This window comes from Suricata suricatta, chromosome 10 (genome assembly GCF_006229205.1).
Source record: "Suricata suricatta isolate VVHF042 chromosome 10, meerkat_22Aug2017_6uvM2_HiC, whole genome shotgun sequence".
In the NCBI taxonomy this organism is placed as follows: Eukaryota; Metazoa; Chordata; class Mammalia; order Carnivora; family Herpestidae; genus Suricata; species Suricata suricatta.
This window is the reverse complement of record NC_043709.1, coordinates 15,407,167-15,423,725: the sequence shown is the minus strand read 5'-3', so window position 1 is coordinate 15,423,725 and position 16,559 is coordinate 15,407,167.

The following is a 16,559-nucleotide window of genomic DNA, read 5'->3' as shown; positions in this document are numbered from 1 at the left end:
GACCCAGGCTGAAAGAGAAGAGGACTGTGTTGGTCCCACGACAGAGGCAGATGCTCAGGAAGCCAAGCCAAACAGAAGCACATTTCAAGTCCTGGACGAGATGTGACAGACATCACTCTGCTCCATTGTGTTGGCCAATGCAAGTCACAGTGGGGCCAAATGTCACTGAGGCAGGGGTGTGTACAGTTCCCGTGGAGGAGTGGGGGGACAGCAAATATCCGATTGATAAAGATGCTGTCTGCTGGGCCACTTCTCATGTCCACGTGTGATCAGAAGAGGTTTCCCTCATCTCTTGGGAAAGAAGAGTATTGAAAAATCACTTCCTCCCTCCACAATACTTAGCTGTCTGAATGGGGAGGTGGGAAGTTGGGGACTGTCCCATGCAGGGTCTCTCCCAGGGAACCTGTCTGCCTGCATACTACCCAAATTATTTTTCTCCTCTCCTCCTGCCCTGGGTTAAACTCACCAAAACAGGACTTAGTTCCTGAAAAAAGGTGAGTAAGCCAGTCTATTAGAGGAGCAAAAGGAGCGGGACCACACTAGCCTCAAGCCCAGGCTGAGGTCTCTAGTTCTAGTTCAGCATGAAACTGATCTCGCCTCTATCTGATTGCTGTGTTCATTTCTCAGTGCGCAATATGAAGGGGGGAAGTGTGTAAGGTGTGACCAAGCCCCCAACACCAAGAATGCTGTGACTTTTCCCAGGCCCCCATCTGACATCTACTCATTATGAAAAATAATAATCATAGCTCACATTCATATAGTGCTCATTATGTGCTGGTCATTGTTAGAAGAGCTTTCCAAACATGAGTTCATTTAAAACTCATGCAAACATTATGAGGTAGGCACTACTTTTAACATCCACATGTTAAAGATGAGGGAACTGAGGCATAGAGAGGTCAAGTGACTTACCCAAGGTCACACAGCTGTATCAGAGCTGCATTTCAACTTGGGCAAAATGGCTGGAAACCATGACCTTAACCACTCCACTTTACTGCCTCTAGCCCTGCTACGCCCTACCCCACTTCCAGGCTGGATGGGGGAAGCCCTCATCTTACTGGTGTTTGCAATATCCCCCACAAACTGCCATCACCACACTGACCACACTGTACTAGATTGACCCATTAGTGACTCTGTCTTCCCTCTTGGCTCTGAGATACTTGAGGGCAAGGATGACATCTTATTCTTACCGCGATATGCTCTGCCTAATAAGATGCTTTTATGTATTTATCCAACATTTCCTGAGGATGACTAATGACAAGCACTTTGCTGAGTGCTAGCTCAATATTTCTCCCATTCACATGATATCCTAGATGATAGCAAACTTTTACAGTTAGAAAGGTAGATTTTGGGGGTAGGGGGTGGAAACAGGCCTGCAATCATTCCCCTTCTTGAATCTGGGCTGACTTTAAGATTTCCTTTGGCCAATAAACTGCAGTGGAAGTGATGTCCAGCTAGCTCCAAGCTTGGACCTCAAGGGGTCTTGTCCACTTACATTCTCTCAAGCCTTTGGGCCATAGGAACAAGCCTGGGCCAGCCTGTTGGAGGATGGGAGGCCACATGAGCCAACCCAGCTGCTGCCATTGTAGACCAGTCAGTATCCAGACCACCTTGGAGCCGACCACTGATGCATAGGCCAGCAGCTGTGAGCCCCACCTGCCCAGAGAAATGAAACCCTTGTCACACACAGTCTCATGAGCTAAATAAATGGCTGGTGTTTGAAGCCACAAAGTGTTGGAGTCACTGTTACACTAATATGGATGGTGACACTGGTGTGCACAGGATGGTGGTGAAAAGTGCGGTAACCACACACAGACCCTGTTGAGGATAAAATGGAGCAACAACCAGACCACCTGCTGCCCTTGGCAATTAGGTCAAAGACCCCAGTTCTGTCCCTTCCTTTTTTCTCTCCCGCCAAAGAGAGTCACGTGTTCCGCAAGATGAGAAAGCACCACAATGGTTCCAAATGCTCTGTGAAAAGAAGTCAAACAGGCAGACAGGTCCTTCATTCCCGTCTCCAAGGATTTTAATGCGCTAGCTCTCAAACCCTCTGATAAATCCTGCTCTACCAAGAAGCGATTATTGTGTATCCCAGAATTAGAGCATCTCAAAGGAATGTTCAATGAATAAAACCAACTTCCAGGAAAGCCTCTGATGTAATTCAAAGGGAACGAAGCCAGTCCCTCTGCAAGTGACTTGGATCTTGGAGGGACACTTATCTGTTTTTCTGGTTAGTGATGAAGGAGTCAACATTTGTAGCAAGGGATGAGACATTTGCAGTTTTCCCACAAAGTGCTGGCTCCTCTGCCCCAAAGCTTTTGTATTTTCACCCAGTGGGCCCTATCTCAATAAACTCAGAGAGCTCTGACCACTCTGGGAGGGAGGGGCTGTCTTTTTCATTAGCTTCTTAATTGCTCTGCTGTGTTGTGTAACCTGCCTGCTGACTGAAGATGCATTTCTAGGAGTGTAAGTAGTAGGGCAGAGACAAGGCTTTCCTAGCAATAGCCTTTGTTGTTCATTCATTGAAAAAAACCTTACTATGCTGGCATTCTGGTAAGCCCTGGAAACAGAACAATGCAAAGGCAGAGGAGCCACCTGCCAGAAAAAGGAGATGGAGATGGAAGAGAGAAAGGGAGAGAAGACCATTTTTATTTTATTTTATTTTATTTTATTTTATTTTATTTTATTTTTTGAGAGAGAGAGCAAGCAGGAGAGGGGCAGAGAGAGAATGGGGGAGAGAATCCCAAGCAGACTCTGCACTGTAAGTGCAGAGCCCGATGTGGGGCTCAAACTCATGAACCATGAGCTCATGACCTGAGCCAAAACCAAGCGTCGGATGCTCACCCGACCGAGCCGCCCAGGCGCCCCCAGGAGAGATCCCATAACTGCCATTGCTTTTGTTTCTTCCGTTAGTGGTTATTGGTTTGTTTGTTGGAAGCTTTCACGTATCGAGAGCCCTGCAATGTGCTGACGAGGGAAGACAAGAGTGTTTAGAAAATAAAAATGATACACTTGAAGAAAGGTAATAGTAATAGCTGTTAGCAATCATTATAATTTCCTTCGTTTGGTTTGGTTTGGTTTACTTTTTGTAACGAAATATACATAACATAAAATTTACCATTTTAATCAGTTTTTAAGTTTGTTTATTTATTTATTTATTTATTTATCACTTCCACAGAGAAAGTATGAGTGGGGGAGGAACAGAGAGAGAGGGAAAGAGCGAGAATACCGTGCAGTGTGCAGAGCCCAATGTGGAGGCTCGAACTCACAAAACCATGAGATGACAATCCGAGCCGAAATCAACAGTTGGACGTGTAACCCACTGAGCCACCCAGGCATCCCCCATTTTAATCATTTTTAAGTGCGCTGTGCAGTGGCATGAAGTCCATTCACAATGCTGTGCAATCATGACTCCCGTCCATCTCCAGAACTTTTTCATCCTCCCCTCCTGGAACTGTGTTCCCCTCACACACGAATTCCCTGTTCCTGTGTCCTCCCTCAGCCCCTGGCAGCCGTCATTCCGCTCTCAGTCTGTATGAATTTGACTCCTCTAGCTACCTCACATAAGAGAAGCCAACCAGTATCTATCCCTTTGCAACTGGCTTATTTCACTTAGCATAATGCCTTCAAGGCTCATCCATGTTGTATCTCCTGCAGAGGTTCACTCCTTTTCAAAGCTGACTAATACTCCACATATGTGTCTACCCCATGGTGTTCATCCATTCATCTATCAGTGGACACCCGCTTGTTCCCACTTTGGGCTACTGTGGGTAATGCTACTCTGTGCCTGAGTGTGCAAATATCTCTTTGTGTTTCTGCTTTCATTTCTTTTGGGGCATGTACCCAGAAAGGGGATGGCTGGATCACACGGAATCTCTATGTTTAATTTTTGGAGGAACTACGTGAGTGCACGGTGGTACATTCCCATCAGCAGTGCATAAGGGTTCTGTTTTCTCCACATCCTCACCAACACTTATTTTTTAGGTATTTTTTAAATAACAGTCATCCTACTACTGGGGAGGAGATGATAGCTCCTTGTAGCTTTGATGTGCATTCTCTAATGATTAGTGATGTTGAGCATTGTCTCATGTCCTTATTGGCCATTTGTATATCTTCTTCAGAGAAATGTCTACTCAGGGCTCCTGGCTTTGTTTTCCATGACCATATGCTGCTCTCGTGACCATATGTTTTGTGCCAGGCACTCTAGCAAGTTCCACAGGTGCATTATGGTATGTAACCTCACTACAAGCAAATGTGAAAATATTATTCCCATTTTCCTGGTGAGAAAGTAGGCTCTAATCCAGACCTGTGACCTACAAAGTGGCAGGGAGGAATGTGGAAAGGACCTGGCTGACCTCACTGAGCCGGCCTGCATTTCCAGCAGCAGAGGCCTATGGGAAGGCAGGGGGCTAGTGCCCATCTGGCCTTGGGAGCACTGTGTGTCTCACACATTCCCTGTGCTTCTCTGTCACACCTTCCCCCTCCTTTTACTTCCTTCCCTTCCCCAGTCTCTCCTTTCTGATCCTGAGCCACTAAATGTCTCCTGCCTGCCAGCCAAGATCTGATAAATTCTTAGCACCTCAGTGAGAACAGCTCCCTTCCCAGGAGGATTTTCATTTTCAAAGGCATAAACTAGAAGAAAAGTGCCCAGAAAGACCCTTTGGAGAGTCACCCCTGGAGATCTGACAGGGAAAATGGAATCTAACCTGGGGTGAGCCAAACAGAGAAGGGGGGCAAGCTGACCACAGCCCCCACCCCATAAACCAGTGACTGGCTCTTTTTATTTTTTTTTCCACAAAGTGATATGAACCAACCACTCCTTTGTTCTTAATACAATTCAACAAACTGAACACCTACTATGTGCCAGGCACTGTTCCAAACATCGTACACAGATTCACTCATCTATGCCTCCCAACCACCACTTTGAGACATTGAGAGATGGGGAAACTGAGCCTCCAAGAGGCCAGATAACCAACTCAGACTCCCACCACTGTGAAGTGGTCCAGATATGATCCCGGCTCAGGTGCACTGGATTCAAAGCCTGCACTTAGCTCCTGCTTCACACTGCCTACAGTATTCTCCCACAGGAATTTAAGGACAGATATACATGCTAGATACATGGACAGATGGATGGATGAATGGATGGATGGACGAATGGATGGATGGGTGGATGGATGGATGGATAGATGGATGGATGGATGGATGGATGGATGGATGGATGGATAGATGGATGGATGGACGGATGGATGGATGGATAGACAGACAGACAGGGAGTTGGGTGAGGGCAAAGGAAAGGTTCTTCTCCATCCCTGACTTTTACTTACTTGTAAAGTAGCTGCACCATCAAAATCAGCCTCCTCCAGCTCCTCACCGCCCCCCCTCCCCTGGAAGGCAAGTCTCAGCTGTCCATTCCCTTGCACCTCTCACCACCACCAATCCATTGTGCTCTTTCTCTGGGAAAGAGCCCCAGTGGTACTGACCCCTGTGGGCTACACCACCATGGCACCCTGGACCTCTGGCTTTTCAGAGGGCACAGCCAATGGAAGGACCAGCAAGGACCAGAGGATGCCCTATTGCTGGCAGCTTCTACATCCTCCTATGGCCATGCATCCTGCTCTGTAGCACTGCCCTTCCCTGCTTCCCACCATGGCAATAGCCTCTCCGAATGGAATCCCTCCTGGTATCCTTAGGGAACACATGTCCTGCAGTAGTTGCTGGCCTCAAAGTGCCACACATTGCGTATTTGTTCCTTCACTGCCCACGCCGCTGTGATGCCCTCTTCTCTTCATCTAGATCTGCCCTACCAGCTCTGCAGACTCTCTCCAGACATTCAGAGAGCAGATGGGGGAGAGGGCTGTATTTGCTGGAACCTAAAAGTGCTTGCACAAACATATACATATATAGACACATGCACACAAATAAACACACATGCGTGCTACAGAGAGCACATGTGTGCAGAAATGTGCACATGTGTATACAGACATACACATGCACACATGTACATACTAGCACACATATACCCATGCATGCAAACCCATGTACACACATGTGCATGCATACGCACATGCACACGCACATATATATGCATATGCATGCATGCACACACACCCTCAAATACCAGGAGAACACAGCCCAAATGCTTACGGTGGTTTTCTCTGGGCACCAGGATTATAAATGGTTGTTTCTGTTTTTTATTGATGCATTTCTGGGTTTTCTGTGATATTCATGACTCTAAAATTTTGTGTGTTTTCTCTGTTTTCAAAGAGATGCTGATCCATGGGTGAGAAGGCAGAGCCATTGGTGGGGGAGGCAGCTGTAAATATATTTAGGGGGTAGAGTTCTTGTTTCCCCTGCAATCACACTGGTGGGGGAGGACTTCCCTGCCTTTGCAAAGACCTCCCTCCCAAGCCTTCCTATGGCCATCATGGAGCTCTGAGCCCACCTCTGCTTTCTCACCAAGGCTACCTTGAGGCCTTGAGATTAGGAAAGGCCCTTAACAGCCCTTCCATGCCTCTGAGATGACCAGAAGTGTCAGCTAGCCCTCTTCCTAGAACCTTGTCCCCCAGCAGCCACCGCCCTCGGGTGTGAAGCCTCCCCAGCCCCCTGCCTTCCATCCATGGGAGGAGACCCTGGACTTCCCAGGCAGACGAAGCTACAAGTCAGGACAAGGAGGGCAAATGCCCCTTACCTGGGCAGAGGCCAGGCCTGCAGAGCTCACAGGCCCGCATGGGGGTCCTGCAGTGGGAAAAATGTGTGTCCCACAAACCAGGTCCTCACTTCCTTATTCCCCCCACCCCCACCCTCACATGAGCTCCATTCAATCCTCTCTCAGGACCTGCCCTGAGATCTGAAACACTCTCAGGCAACAATAGCAGGTCAGATGGAAAAAGATTTATTAGCATTTTAAATAGAGGAGTTCTAGAAAGGCCACCCTGAAGAAGGCGTGTCATGGCAGCATTTCAGGCAGTGTCAGGGCAGTCTGTTGAGAAACTGAGGGTGTCATGCTGCCCTTGCACCAGAACATAACCAGCTTTCTACTGCATTTCTAAGTAGGGCCAACCCAGGTCCGCCAGGTCACTCTAACAAAGATCTAGCAGCACCAGAGGGAGGAACCAGTTATTGAGATGATTGAGATGTAAAATTGGGTTAAAGTAAAGCAGTCCAGCCCTCTGCTCTCCTCCCCAGCCCTGAGGAACCTCTGAGGTAGCTGTAGTGGACAGACTCTGGGGGTGGTAAACAGACCCAAACCCAGAAATGTGAAACTCCTGTGTTCTGCACCTAGCCAGCTCCTAATCTGCTGTGTGATGTTAGACACAATTCTAAACCTTTCTGAGCCTTGTGACATGGCTAGCAATGCAAAGGGGTTGGATTGGGTGGCCCTAAGGTCTCCTCCAGCTCCGATATGCTATGATGTCCCCTGCCCGTCCCTATTCCTCCCCCTCCCCACTCCTTTTCCCTCACACACATCCGGGTCCCAAAGAATGAATCCAAGACAAAGGCAGCGTTTGGATCAACTCAGCCCAGAGACTTCTGGGAACTGCAATAAACCTGCAGCTCACATTTGGCCAGCTCTCTCAGGGACTGAAAGAGCCCCCCTCCCCAGGTCAACCAAAGGTCCAGGCCCGGATAAAAGGACTGCTCCACGCTCAGCTAGCGGAGTTGCTCAGCCTGCGTCCAGGATTAACCAAGGCTCCTCACTGGCACTCAGTTTCAAAACAAAGCTTTGAAAGAGAACTGCATTCAGTGGAAAATCCCCCAGTAACAAGGCCCCTGGGAGCATTCTGGGAACACCATCTGTCAAGCATCATTCCCACAACCTGTGACCAGAGCAGCCTTTCAGTGTCAATACCGATCACGATCATCACATCTTGTGTGTTTAGACAGTGGTACTGACCCTGTAAAGCCCTCCGTCTGGGCGCAATTTGGCCTCGTACAACTCTCTGAAGTAGGCGAAGCAATGGACTTTCAAATAACTTGGTTCTGTGTTGGAGATGAGGACATTGAAGCCCACAAAGTAAGAGAGGTGGAAAGAGAGATATTCAGAGCTGGAACGAAGTCTCCTCGGCGAAGTTCAATGCGTTTCCTTGCATTAGCTCATCCCAAATGCCCTTGCAGACAGCTGGCCAGCTGGGCGCCACCAGAATGATGCTAGAGGGCTTGGATGCTCCCCCAAACCTGTAGTTTTTGTCTTCCCTAGTGATGCACAGACAGATTTGGGGACCACCGCCCACCATGCCGTGTGCACAGAATCTGGGAATCCTGGAAACTCCAGCCTTAGAAGGGCCATCAGAGCTCACCAAGGGCACTCGCCTGCCCAGTGCAAATTGTCTCTCTGCAGCGTCCACCACTGCTGAGGACACAGGTTGTGATGCAAAGATAGAGACCACCAAGAGTCACAGCTTGAATGAGGAGCAGCTTTTTCTCACATGACACTCCAGGGCTGATAAGGCAGCTCCTTAGGGTTGGGGGCACAGGACTCTTCTGCTTGAATGTTTAGGGTGTATTGCAGTTTGAGCACCCCAGGGAGCAGACTCCAAGCTGGAGGTTAGCATGCACGATCCATACCTGTGGAAAGGGTACCGGCTGGACTGAGCGGAGGGAGGAGTTGGGCTGTGATACAGTCACAGCCAACGCTTCAGCCAACCCGTTGGGGACCCCTGAAGCTGTTCAGGGTTTTTCACACTGAGGCAAGGGAGCCAGGATTTTACACACACACAAGGACTAGTCATTGGATACTGGCTGCCCATGGGAAGGGGTATGACCTTGGGCCAGAAAACTCCCTTCAGCTGAGGGCAATTCTCAGCATTGGCTGATAGCTGAGGGCGGGCAGCTATGGAGATGAGCCGTTTGCTCCTGAAAGGTAATCTGAGCAGCACATCACATCATCCACTACGAGACTGTTATGTGTTGAATTGTGCTCCACCCCCCACCCCCAAAAATCCATATGTTGAAGTCCTAACCCCCAATACCTCAGAATATAAACTTATTTGGAAATAGCGTTGTTGCAGATGTAATTACTTAAGTTTAGATGAGGTAATACTAGAGTAGGGTGGGCCCCCTAATCCAGCATGGCAGCTGCCTTACAAAAAAAGGGGGGGAAATATAGGGGTGCTTGGATGGTTCATGTGGTTAAGCATCTGACTCGGTTTTGGCTCAGGTCATGATCTCACAATTTCATGGGTTCAAGCCCCGTGTCAGGCTGTGCACTGACAGTGAGGAGCCTGCTTGGGATTCTCTCTCTCTCTCTCTCTGCCCCTCTCCTGCTCACACCGTCTCTCTCTAAAAATAAATTAATAAACTTTAAAAATTCAGAAAGGGGAAATTTAGACCCAGGAAAGGAAGGTAGGGAATACTCAGTGAAGAACAAAGATTGGGGTGATGCCTCCACGGCCAGGGAATGACAAACATTGCCAGCAAACCACCCGCAGCTCAAGGAGAGGCATAACAGCTCACAACCTCCGAAGGCACTAACTCTGCCGACGCCTTCATGTTGGGTCTTTGCCTCCAGAACTGTGAGACAATAAATTCTGTTGTTCGTGCTGCTAAGTCTGGGCTCCTTTGTCATGGAAGCCCCCAGAAAACTAATATGGAGATGTTACTTTCATCCATATGGTCTGCACAGCAGCCCATGGAAAGGAGAAGGGAAAGGGGGAAGGCAGACAGACCTCCCTCACCTCTAGTCAGATCCCATTGGTCACAACTTGATCACGTGGCCACATTAGCTGCAAGGAAGGCTAGGAAATGGAGTCTTTTTGCTGGACAGCCATGAGCCCAGCAAATAGTAAAAATCCTATTGCTATAGAATATTAATTTTAAATTGCTAAGAGAGACCCATTAAAGCTACCTCAATTGAAATTTTGGAGTTATGATCTAACATCATTCCTCTAACAGCAGTTTTGCCAGGGCACTTCATAAAAATACCACTTCCCCAGGGGTGTCTGGGTGGCTCAGTCAGCTGAGCATCTGACCCTTGGTTTTAACTCATGTCATAATCTCGGGGTCGTGGGATCAAGCTCTCTGTCAGGGTCCTTGCTGAATGTGGAGGCTACTTGGGATTACCTCTCTCTCTCTCTCTCTCTCTCTCTCTCTCTCTCTCTGTCCCCTGCTTCTAAAACAAAATAAAAATAAATAAACATACTTAAAAAAATACTACCTCCCCCTTCAAAGCCAATATCCATGTATGGATGAATCGCTTGGGTCTGCCCCAACCCAAGCTGGGAGATCGCTTCAGACAGATAGAAAACAAAGTCATGTCCCAAGCTGAGGACTGACAGTGGTGCAGCAATAGCCAAATGTTGTCCCAGGTTGGTACAAAAGGTCAGGAGAACGATCTTTGAGTGGTTCCAACATCTCCTGGTGATGGAGCTCCTAATGCTCTTGAAATGCACTCAAAGGGGCCTCACCCCAATCAGCTTCATCAATGTCTCCACCAATAAAGAAGTTCTCTCCCCAAATGGAATTCTCATATCAGCTATTAAGACACAGCTTTCTCCAAGGTTTTTACTACCTCTTTACCCAGGTAGCCTCCACTGCCTCAAGCAAAGCTCTTTAAAGGTACTGGAAACAGTTCAGTGGCTGAAATCATGAACATCAAGGCCAACCTAGATTGCCCTGTGGTCAGGAAGCACACATCTCTCCCCACCTCCAAGACTTCCCATCATACAAGGGTCTGACAAGGCACCGCTTTGTTCGGATAAAGTCCTATTCTGTCAGTTATCTTGTGTTGAGGGGTGTAAAGAAACAAGTTGGAAATTCAGTGCAGGCTGGGGGCCAGGGTACCTTTGGTTCTGGGGGTGAGGGTCTGGTTGTTACTTGAGTTGGAGCTGGGGTTGAAGTAGGAAGGAGTTGGAGAGCCAACAAAGTACAGGCTCAAAACATACTTTAAACTAAGACCCAGGGAGAATCTGTGTGTAAATCAGAGGGTACTAGCCTTCATGGAAGTTTGGGAAGGAAACAAGGGCTTCCCCTATTCTCATACGTCTTTCAAATAACGGTGATTGCATCACTCATTCCTTAACATTCAGAGAAGCAGTAAATGCCTCATGGGCAATACTGCTGGGTGTAACATTGTGCCCCCTCTGGAGTCAGACGCACCTAAGTGTGAATACTGGCTATGACTCTTATTACCTATGTGTCCTGGGAAAATAGCGTAACCTTCTGAGCGTCAGTTTCCTCATATGTTAAAAAAAAAATGGGGGTAGTAATGCCTCCCTCAAAGGACTGCTATAAGGATGAAATCAAACCATGAATCAAGGTACAGTGCCTCACTTCTAGAAACACTGGACTGACAGTTTTAAAAATTCAGTCAGGTCTTGACTATAAGCATACTGCCTGGTACTGAAAGGCCTATTAAATGCTTGTTGGCCCCTTGATCCATGCCCCCATTCCCCTCTCCAGGAAGCTTGACCTGAGCTTGGCCAGCTGGGTTTTGTCCATCTAAAATTTATAACTGGTACAAGAAATTCTGGTTCTTCTCTGTTGGTGTTTGGATCAAGATGACAGGTAAGAGCTGAGGCGGTCCTTTTGTGTCCTGTATGCAGAGAAGCACAGAGAGCCTGTGGGGGGAGGGAAAGAAGAAAACAGAGAGGCAGAGTGAGAAGCAGAGATGGGAAGCCATTACTGGAGGAGTGGGGGTTGGGGAAAAGTAAAGAAGGAGGAGAGAAGGGGCACATATTTACTTTTCATGAGATACCCTAGGATCCTCCCACTGCATCCCCTTTTTGCTTAAGCGACTCCCTGAGCCCAATCTAAGACATCCATTCCTTCCGGTTTCCCCTCAGCTCCCAATTCCCCTCGCTCCCTCTGGTTATGGATGTCCTGGTTCTTCCTTCTGCAGATGATAACGTGAGATTTAGAGAGCTCCAGTGTCTTGTCAAGGACATGTGTCTGGTAAGCATCAGGGTCAGGACTCCAGCCTCCATCAGTCTGTCTCCCTGATGCATGAGCATAAATCCAGGAGTCAGAAGACCTTGGGTGGAGGCGTAGTGCTGTCACTCACCAGCCAACTGACCCAGTCCAGTCATTCAGTCACTGAGCATTCCGCCTGCTCTGTAAAATGGGAATCACAACGCATCCGTCCCTACCCTCTGGAGTTCTGGATAAAATACCATGTGTGAATGCCCTTCTGAATGGCAAAACACTGTACAGATTCCGGCCATTATTCATTCATAGATCTTCCTATAGCTTTGCCTGCTTTGTGGGATTAGATTTGAGATAGGAACCGTGTCTACTCAAATGCCCCCCAAAGCACTTGGAAGTCTGCTGGCCTTTGGAAAATGTTAAATAACTCCAAGTTGAGAAATTGCAAACACATTTCTTTTTCTAAAGCAGAGGATGCAGATTTCACAAGGAAAATAAATATGTTAAGAAATTACTCAACTTCTTAACCCACATTCCCAGCTGTTCTTTGGGAACACTGCGGATGGCATTTGGGGTGATTAACAAAGAAGAAATAATTTATGTGAGTGTCTGTGTGCTGTTTCTTAGAGTAGCTATTAAAAACACAACTGAAGAGCATGTGTTTTTCCATTCTCTGAAAAGCAAGAAATATAGAGCTGTTTTTACTCAAATTTTTCCAAAGCAAATCACCTTTTGTGATGGAAAATGTTGCCCTAGGAGAGAAATTTTCAGAAAAATTATGAGTGAGTGAAAGAAAATAGCACCAAAGAGAAGCCCTACTTAATGAGAATAAGAACCTTGCTTACCAGGCCTGACTCTGCAGCCTGTGTTAATCAGCTGTCTCTCATCAGCATGAGCGCCGAAGTCACACAGACCTGGGTTCAAATCCAGCTCTGCTCACTGTTAGCTGAGTAGCCTGGGATATATCATCACCTCTCTAAGCCCTGGTGTCCTCATCTGTAAAATGGGAATGAAATACTTTCCTCACAGGCTCTGGAATGAAGTTATGTATTTAAAGTACCCACCATGTTGGGGGCGCCTGGGTGGCTCAGCCGATTAAGTGTCTGACTATGGCTCAAGTCGTGATCCCATGGTTGGTGAGTTCAAGCCCCACATTGGGCTCTGTGTGGACAGCTTGGAGTCTGGAGCCTGCTTTGGATTCTGTCTCTGTCTCTCTCTCTCTCCCTGCCTCTCTCTCTCTTTCTCTCTCTCTGCCCCTCCCCCATTCAAGCTCTCTACCTCTCTCTCTCTCAAAAATAAACATTAAAAAAATTTTTTTAAACCCACCCTGCTGTAAACTCTGAATACTGAGCTGTTTCTCTAGCTGTTTCAAAGGTGCATAATCCCAGTGAACACATAACACGGCTCTGTAAAGCACCTCTTGGGTCTAGGGACCATGCTCTTCCTAGAGGTGCTTACTAGAATATTCTAGAATGGACATCAAAACTGAGACTTTCAGTCTCACATCCTAGTATCTAACCGAACAGGGATTGGCTATCAAAAGGTAAAGATTTTTCTCTCATTTTTATTGCTCAAAACAACAGTGCCAAGTATAAAAGAAAGATGGGGAAGAATCTCCATCTAAGCACGTGACCAGCACCTGCAAAGCACGAGGTGGGAAATGTGGGAAGAAGGAGGAGGAAGGGGGAAGTGGATCGGGAAAGAAGGGAAAAGAGAATCTCAACTTTCTCTGTAATTTTTTTAAATTTTATTCACATAAAAATATTTAAAGTAAATAAGAGAAAATGTGAATAGCGATTCAAGGTGACAGGTACATGGATGTTTGTTACAATATTCATTAAACCTTCCTGTATTGCTCATGGTCAAAATTATTACCAACTATGCAAATTATCAGTTGTAACCATAACGGGTTTTTAATGTAAAGAACTTCACCAGGGGCACCTGGGTGGCTCAGTTGGTTGAGTGTCAGACTCTTGGTTTGGGCTTAGGTCATGAGCTCACCGTTCATGGGTTCAAGCCCTGTGTCGGGCTCCATGCTGGCAGTGCAGAGTCTGCTTGGGATTCTCTTCCTCTCTCTGCACCTCCCCCACTTTCTCTCTTATCTCTCTTAAAATAAGTAAATATACTTAAAAAAATAACTTCACCAGTATCCTGGTTGCCCTAACAACTAATGTCATTTATATCTTGGTGTCATGTGTGTGTGTTACTTGTCTTTATGCACGGGCATAGCTATTTTACAGACTGTGACATATATTCATTTCCACTTAGGGATATGCAAGGATGGCAGAGTAGCAGCCCCAGTGGGGAGAGGGGGAGTGGGAAGCGTTCAGTGGGCAGTTTGCTTAACATACATGAAAGAGCAGAAATCCGATTGTTCTCATTACAAACATTCTGGAACCTATTGTCTAAAGTGCAGACAGTCTCAAGGGTTTTTGATGTTGTTTTTACCAGTCTTGTCCTTAAATTTGCAAGTTCTGCATCACAACATACTGTCTTCCTGCTTTTAGCTCATCTTTGGTCATTGGTCTATCAATTCATGCTAGAATCTAGACATCCGTTGAGCACCTCTACATACCTGGCCCTGTGCTAGGCTCCAGGGAAGCAAATGGGTCAAGCCAGGCAGTCCTCCTCCCGTAACTCAGGGACAAATGTGAGAGCCAGACAGATAAACAGCTCATAAGAGGTCATGCAAGGTGATAAGATGCAGGATGGAGAGCAGCAGTGATCTCTCACCCCCCAGGAGCGGGGATAGCTGGAAGAAGTCTTGAAGGGAAAGTAAGGGATTGCTAACCTTTCAAATTTGGGTGGTCACTTTATATTTTTAAATCCAGATGTTTTGGCTTATCCTTCAAAAATCTGAAGATCTGGCAGGCCCAGGGAAGAGCCCCACAGGGCCAACATCAGCTGGACCTGAGCAGAAGGCTGTGAGCCTGAGCAGAGGAGAGTGGGAGGTGAAGGTACTCAGTGGCCTAACCTCGTAAGACCCCACTGGCACCGTCTGTGCGGGGACCTTCACACGCCCCTTTGGAGTCTCACAACTTCAAGAGAAGGGCGCGTTGGCTCCTTCGGCAGAGGAGACTTGATCTAGAGAGGCTCCGTTCCAGGGTCTTTCAGGACAGAGACAGAATTCAGTGTATTTTCTGAAAATGTGTCCAGGGCCCCAGCTTCCGGGCCTCCAGCCAGAGCCCTTCTCTAGGCCAGAGGAATCTGCTAATGGGGGAGATACTGGACACCTAGTGCGGCCGTCCGGGGGATAGGCTTGGAAGACCGAGAAGCTGGTTCTCTTAAGAGTATACCCCATGGCCCCTTCCTTCTCTATAACCTCATAGAGAGAAGTGTCTGGTAAATGAAGAGAGAGAAGTGCTAGTTAAGACATTCCCAGCCCCAAAGTGAGCTGAAAAGAGATGACAGCTGAGAAGGGTAATCGAAGAGGTTTTGATCTACTCTTGGTAAAAAGCTATAGAATGTTCTAAATGTTCCTAGACTCAAACACAATTATAGGATATATATTGTGGTGGTGGTGGTGGCTCAGTACTATGCACCATGCCTCATTTCAGCACTGGATCCTTACAGTACTCTTGGGAGGGGGGCTTTATACCCATATTTTAGAGATGGGAAAACACAGCTCTGAGAGAGTATGTGACTTGTCCAAGGCCATCCAGCTACTGACAGACGCAGCTGGAATATGGGCCCTGGTTGTCTGACTCAGACACCTATGGTTTTTCCACTAACCATAGTCAGCTGCCTCCAACTTCTGGGAACTAGCCTAAGAGGGTAATCTCAAATTTTGGGGAAAAAAAAACCTTTGTTATATATAAAAGTGTTCACCCCAGGATTATGTATACTAGTATAAAAAATGGACACAAGCTAAGTGTCCAACAGTTCATATAGTGCCTTGCCCGGCCTGGGCCTTGGCAAACATCTTTCAATTGAGCAAAAAGAAAATAGTTTAATTATGAGTCATCAGTCTTGATTGAGTATTAGATGCCCTTTACTAAGTGCACTTAAGAAAAGTTTGTGCTGTGGGGTGCCTGAGTGGCTCAATCAGTTGAACGTCCAACTCTTGAATTTGGCTCAGGTCATGATCGCAAGGTTGTGGGATCAAGCCCCTCGTCAGGCTTTGCATGGGACTCGGATCCTTCTCTCCCTCTCTTCTTCTTCTGTCCCTCTTACCCACTCGGGCTCCTCCCTCTGTCTCTCTCAAAAATAAAAATAAATTTCTTTTTTAAAAAGAAGAGCTTGTGATAATATCTTAGGAGCTTTTTTATAGTTATAGAAAATAGCAAGATACACAATTATCTGTATTCTACAATCCCAATTATATTCAAACACATTTTTGGAGAGACAAAGAGGATGCAGGAAAATATGAGATGAGGGCTTCAGTCTCGGTCCTTGGCTCTTAGTTTTAGACTAATGAAGATTTCACTTTCTCCTTCTTTCCTTACTTTCCAGATTTTCAGTTATACGTATGGATCAGTTTTATAATAAAGAGGAAACACCAAGTGTTATTTCAAAGGAAATCTGACTTTCAGAATTCCCATCTCAGACAATGAGGACATGGAACTAGAGCATGCTGGGAAATCTGGGAAACTGGCCCTGCCAAACAGTGGGTCCACCGGAGGGAAGGCAGCCACTCTGGGACGAAGGCTCAAAGGAGAAAGCAGAGCGGACAACCGGGCCTGTGCAAGGGAGAAGGATATGTT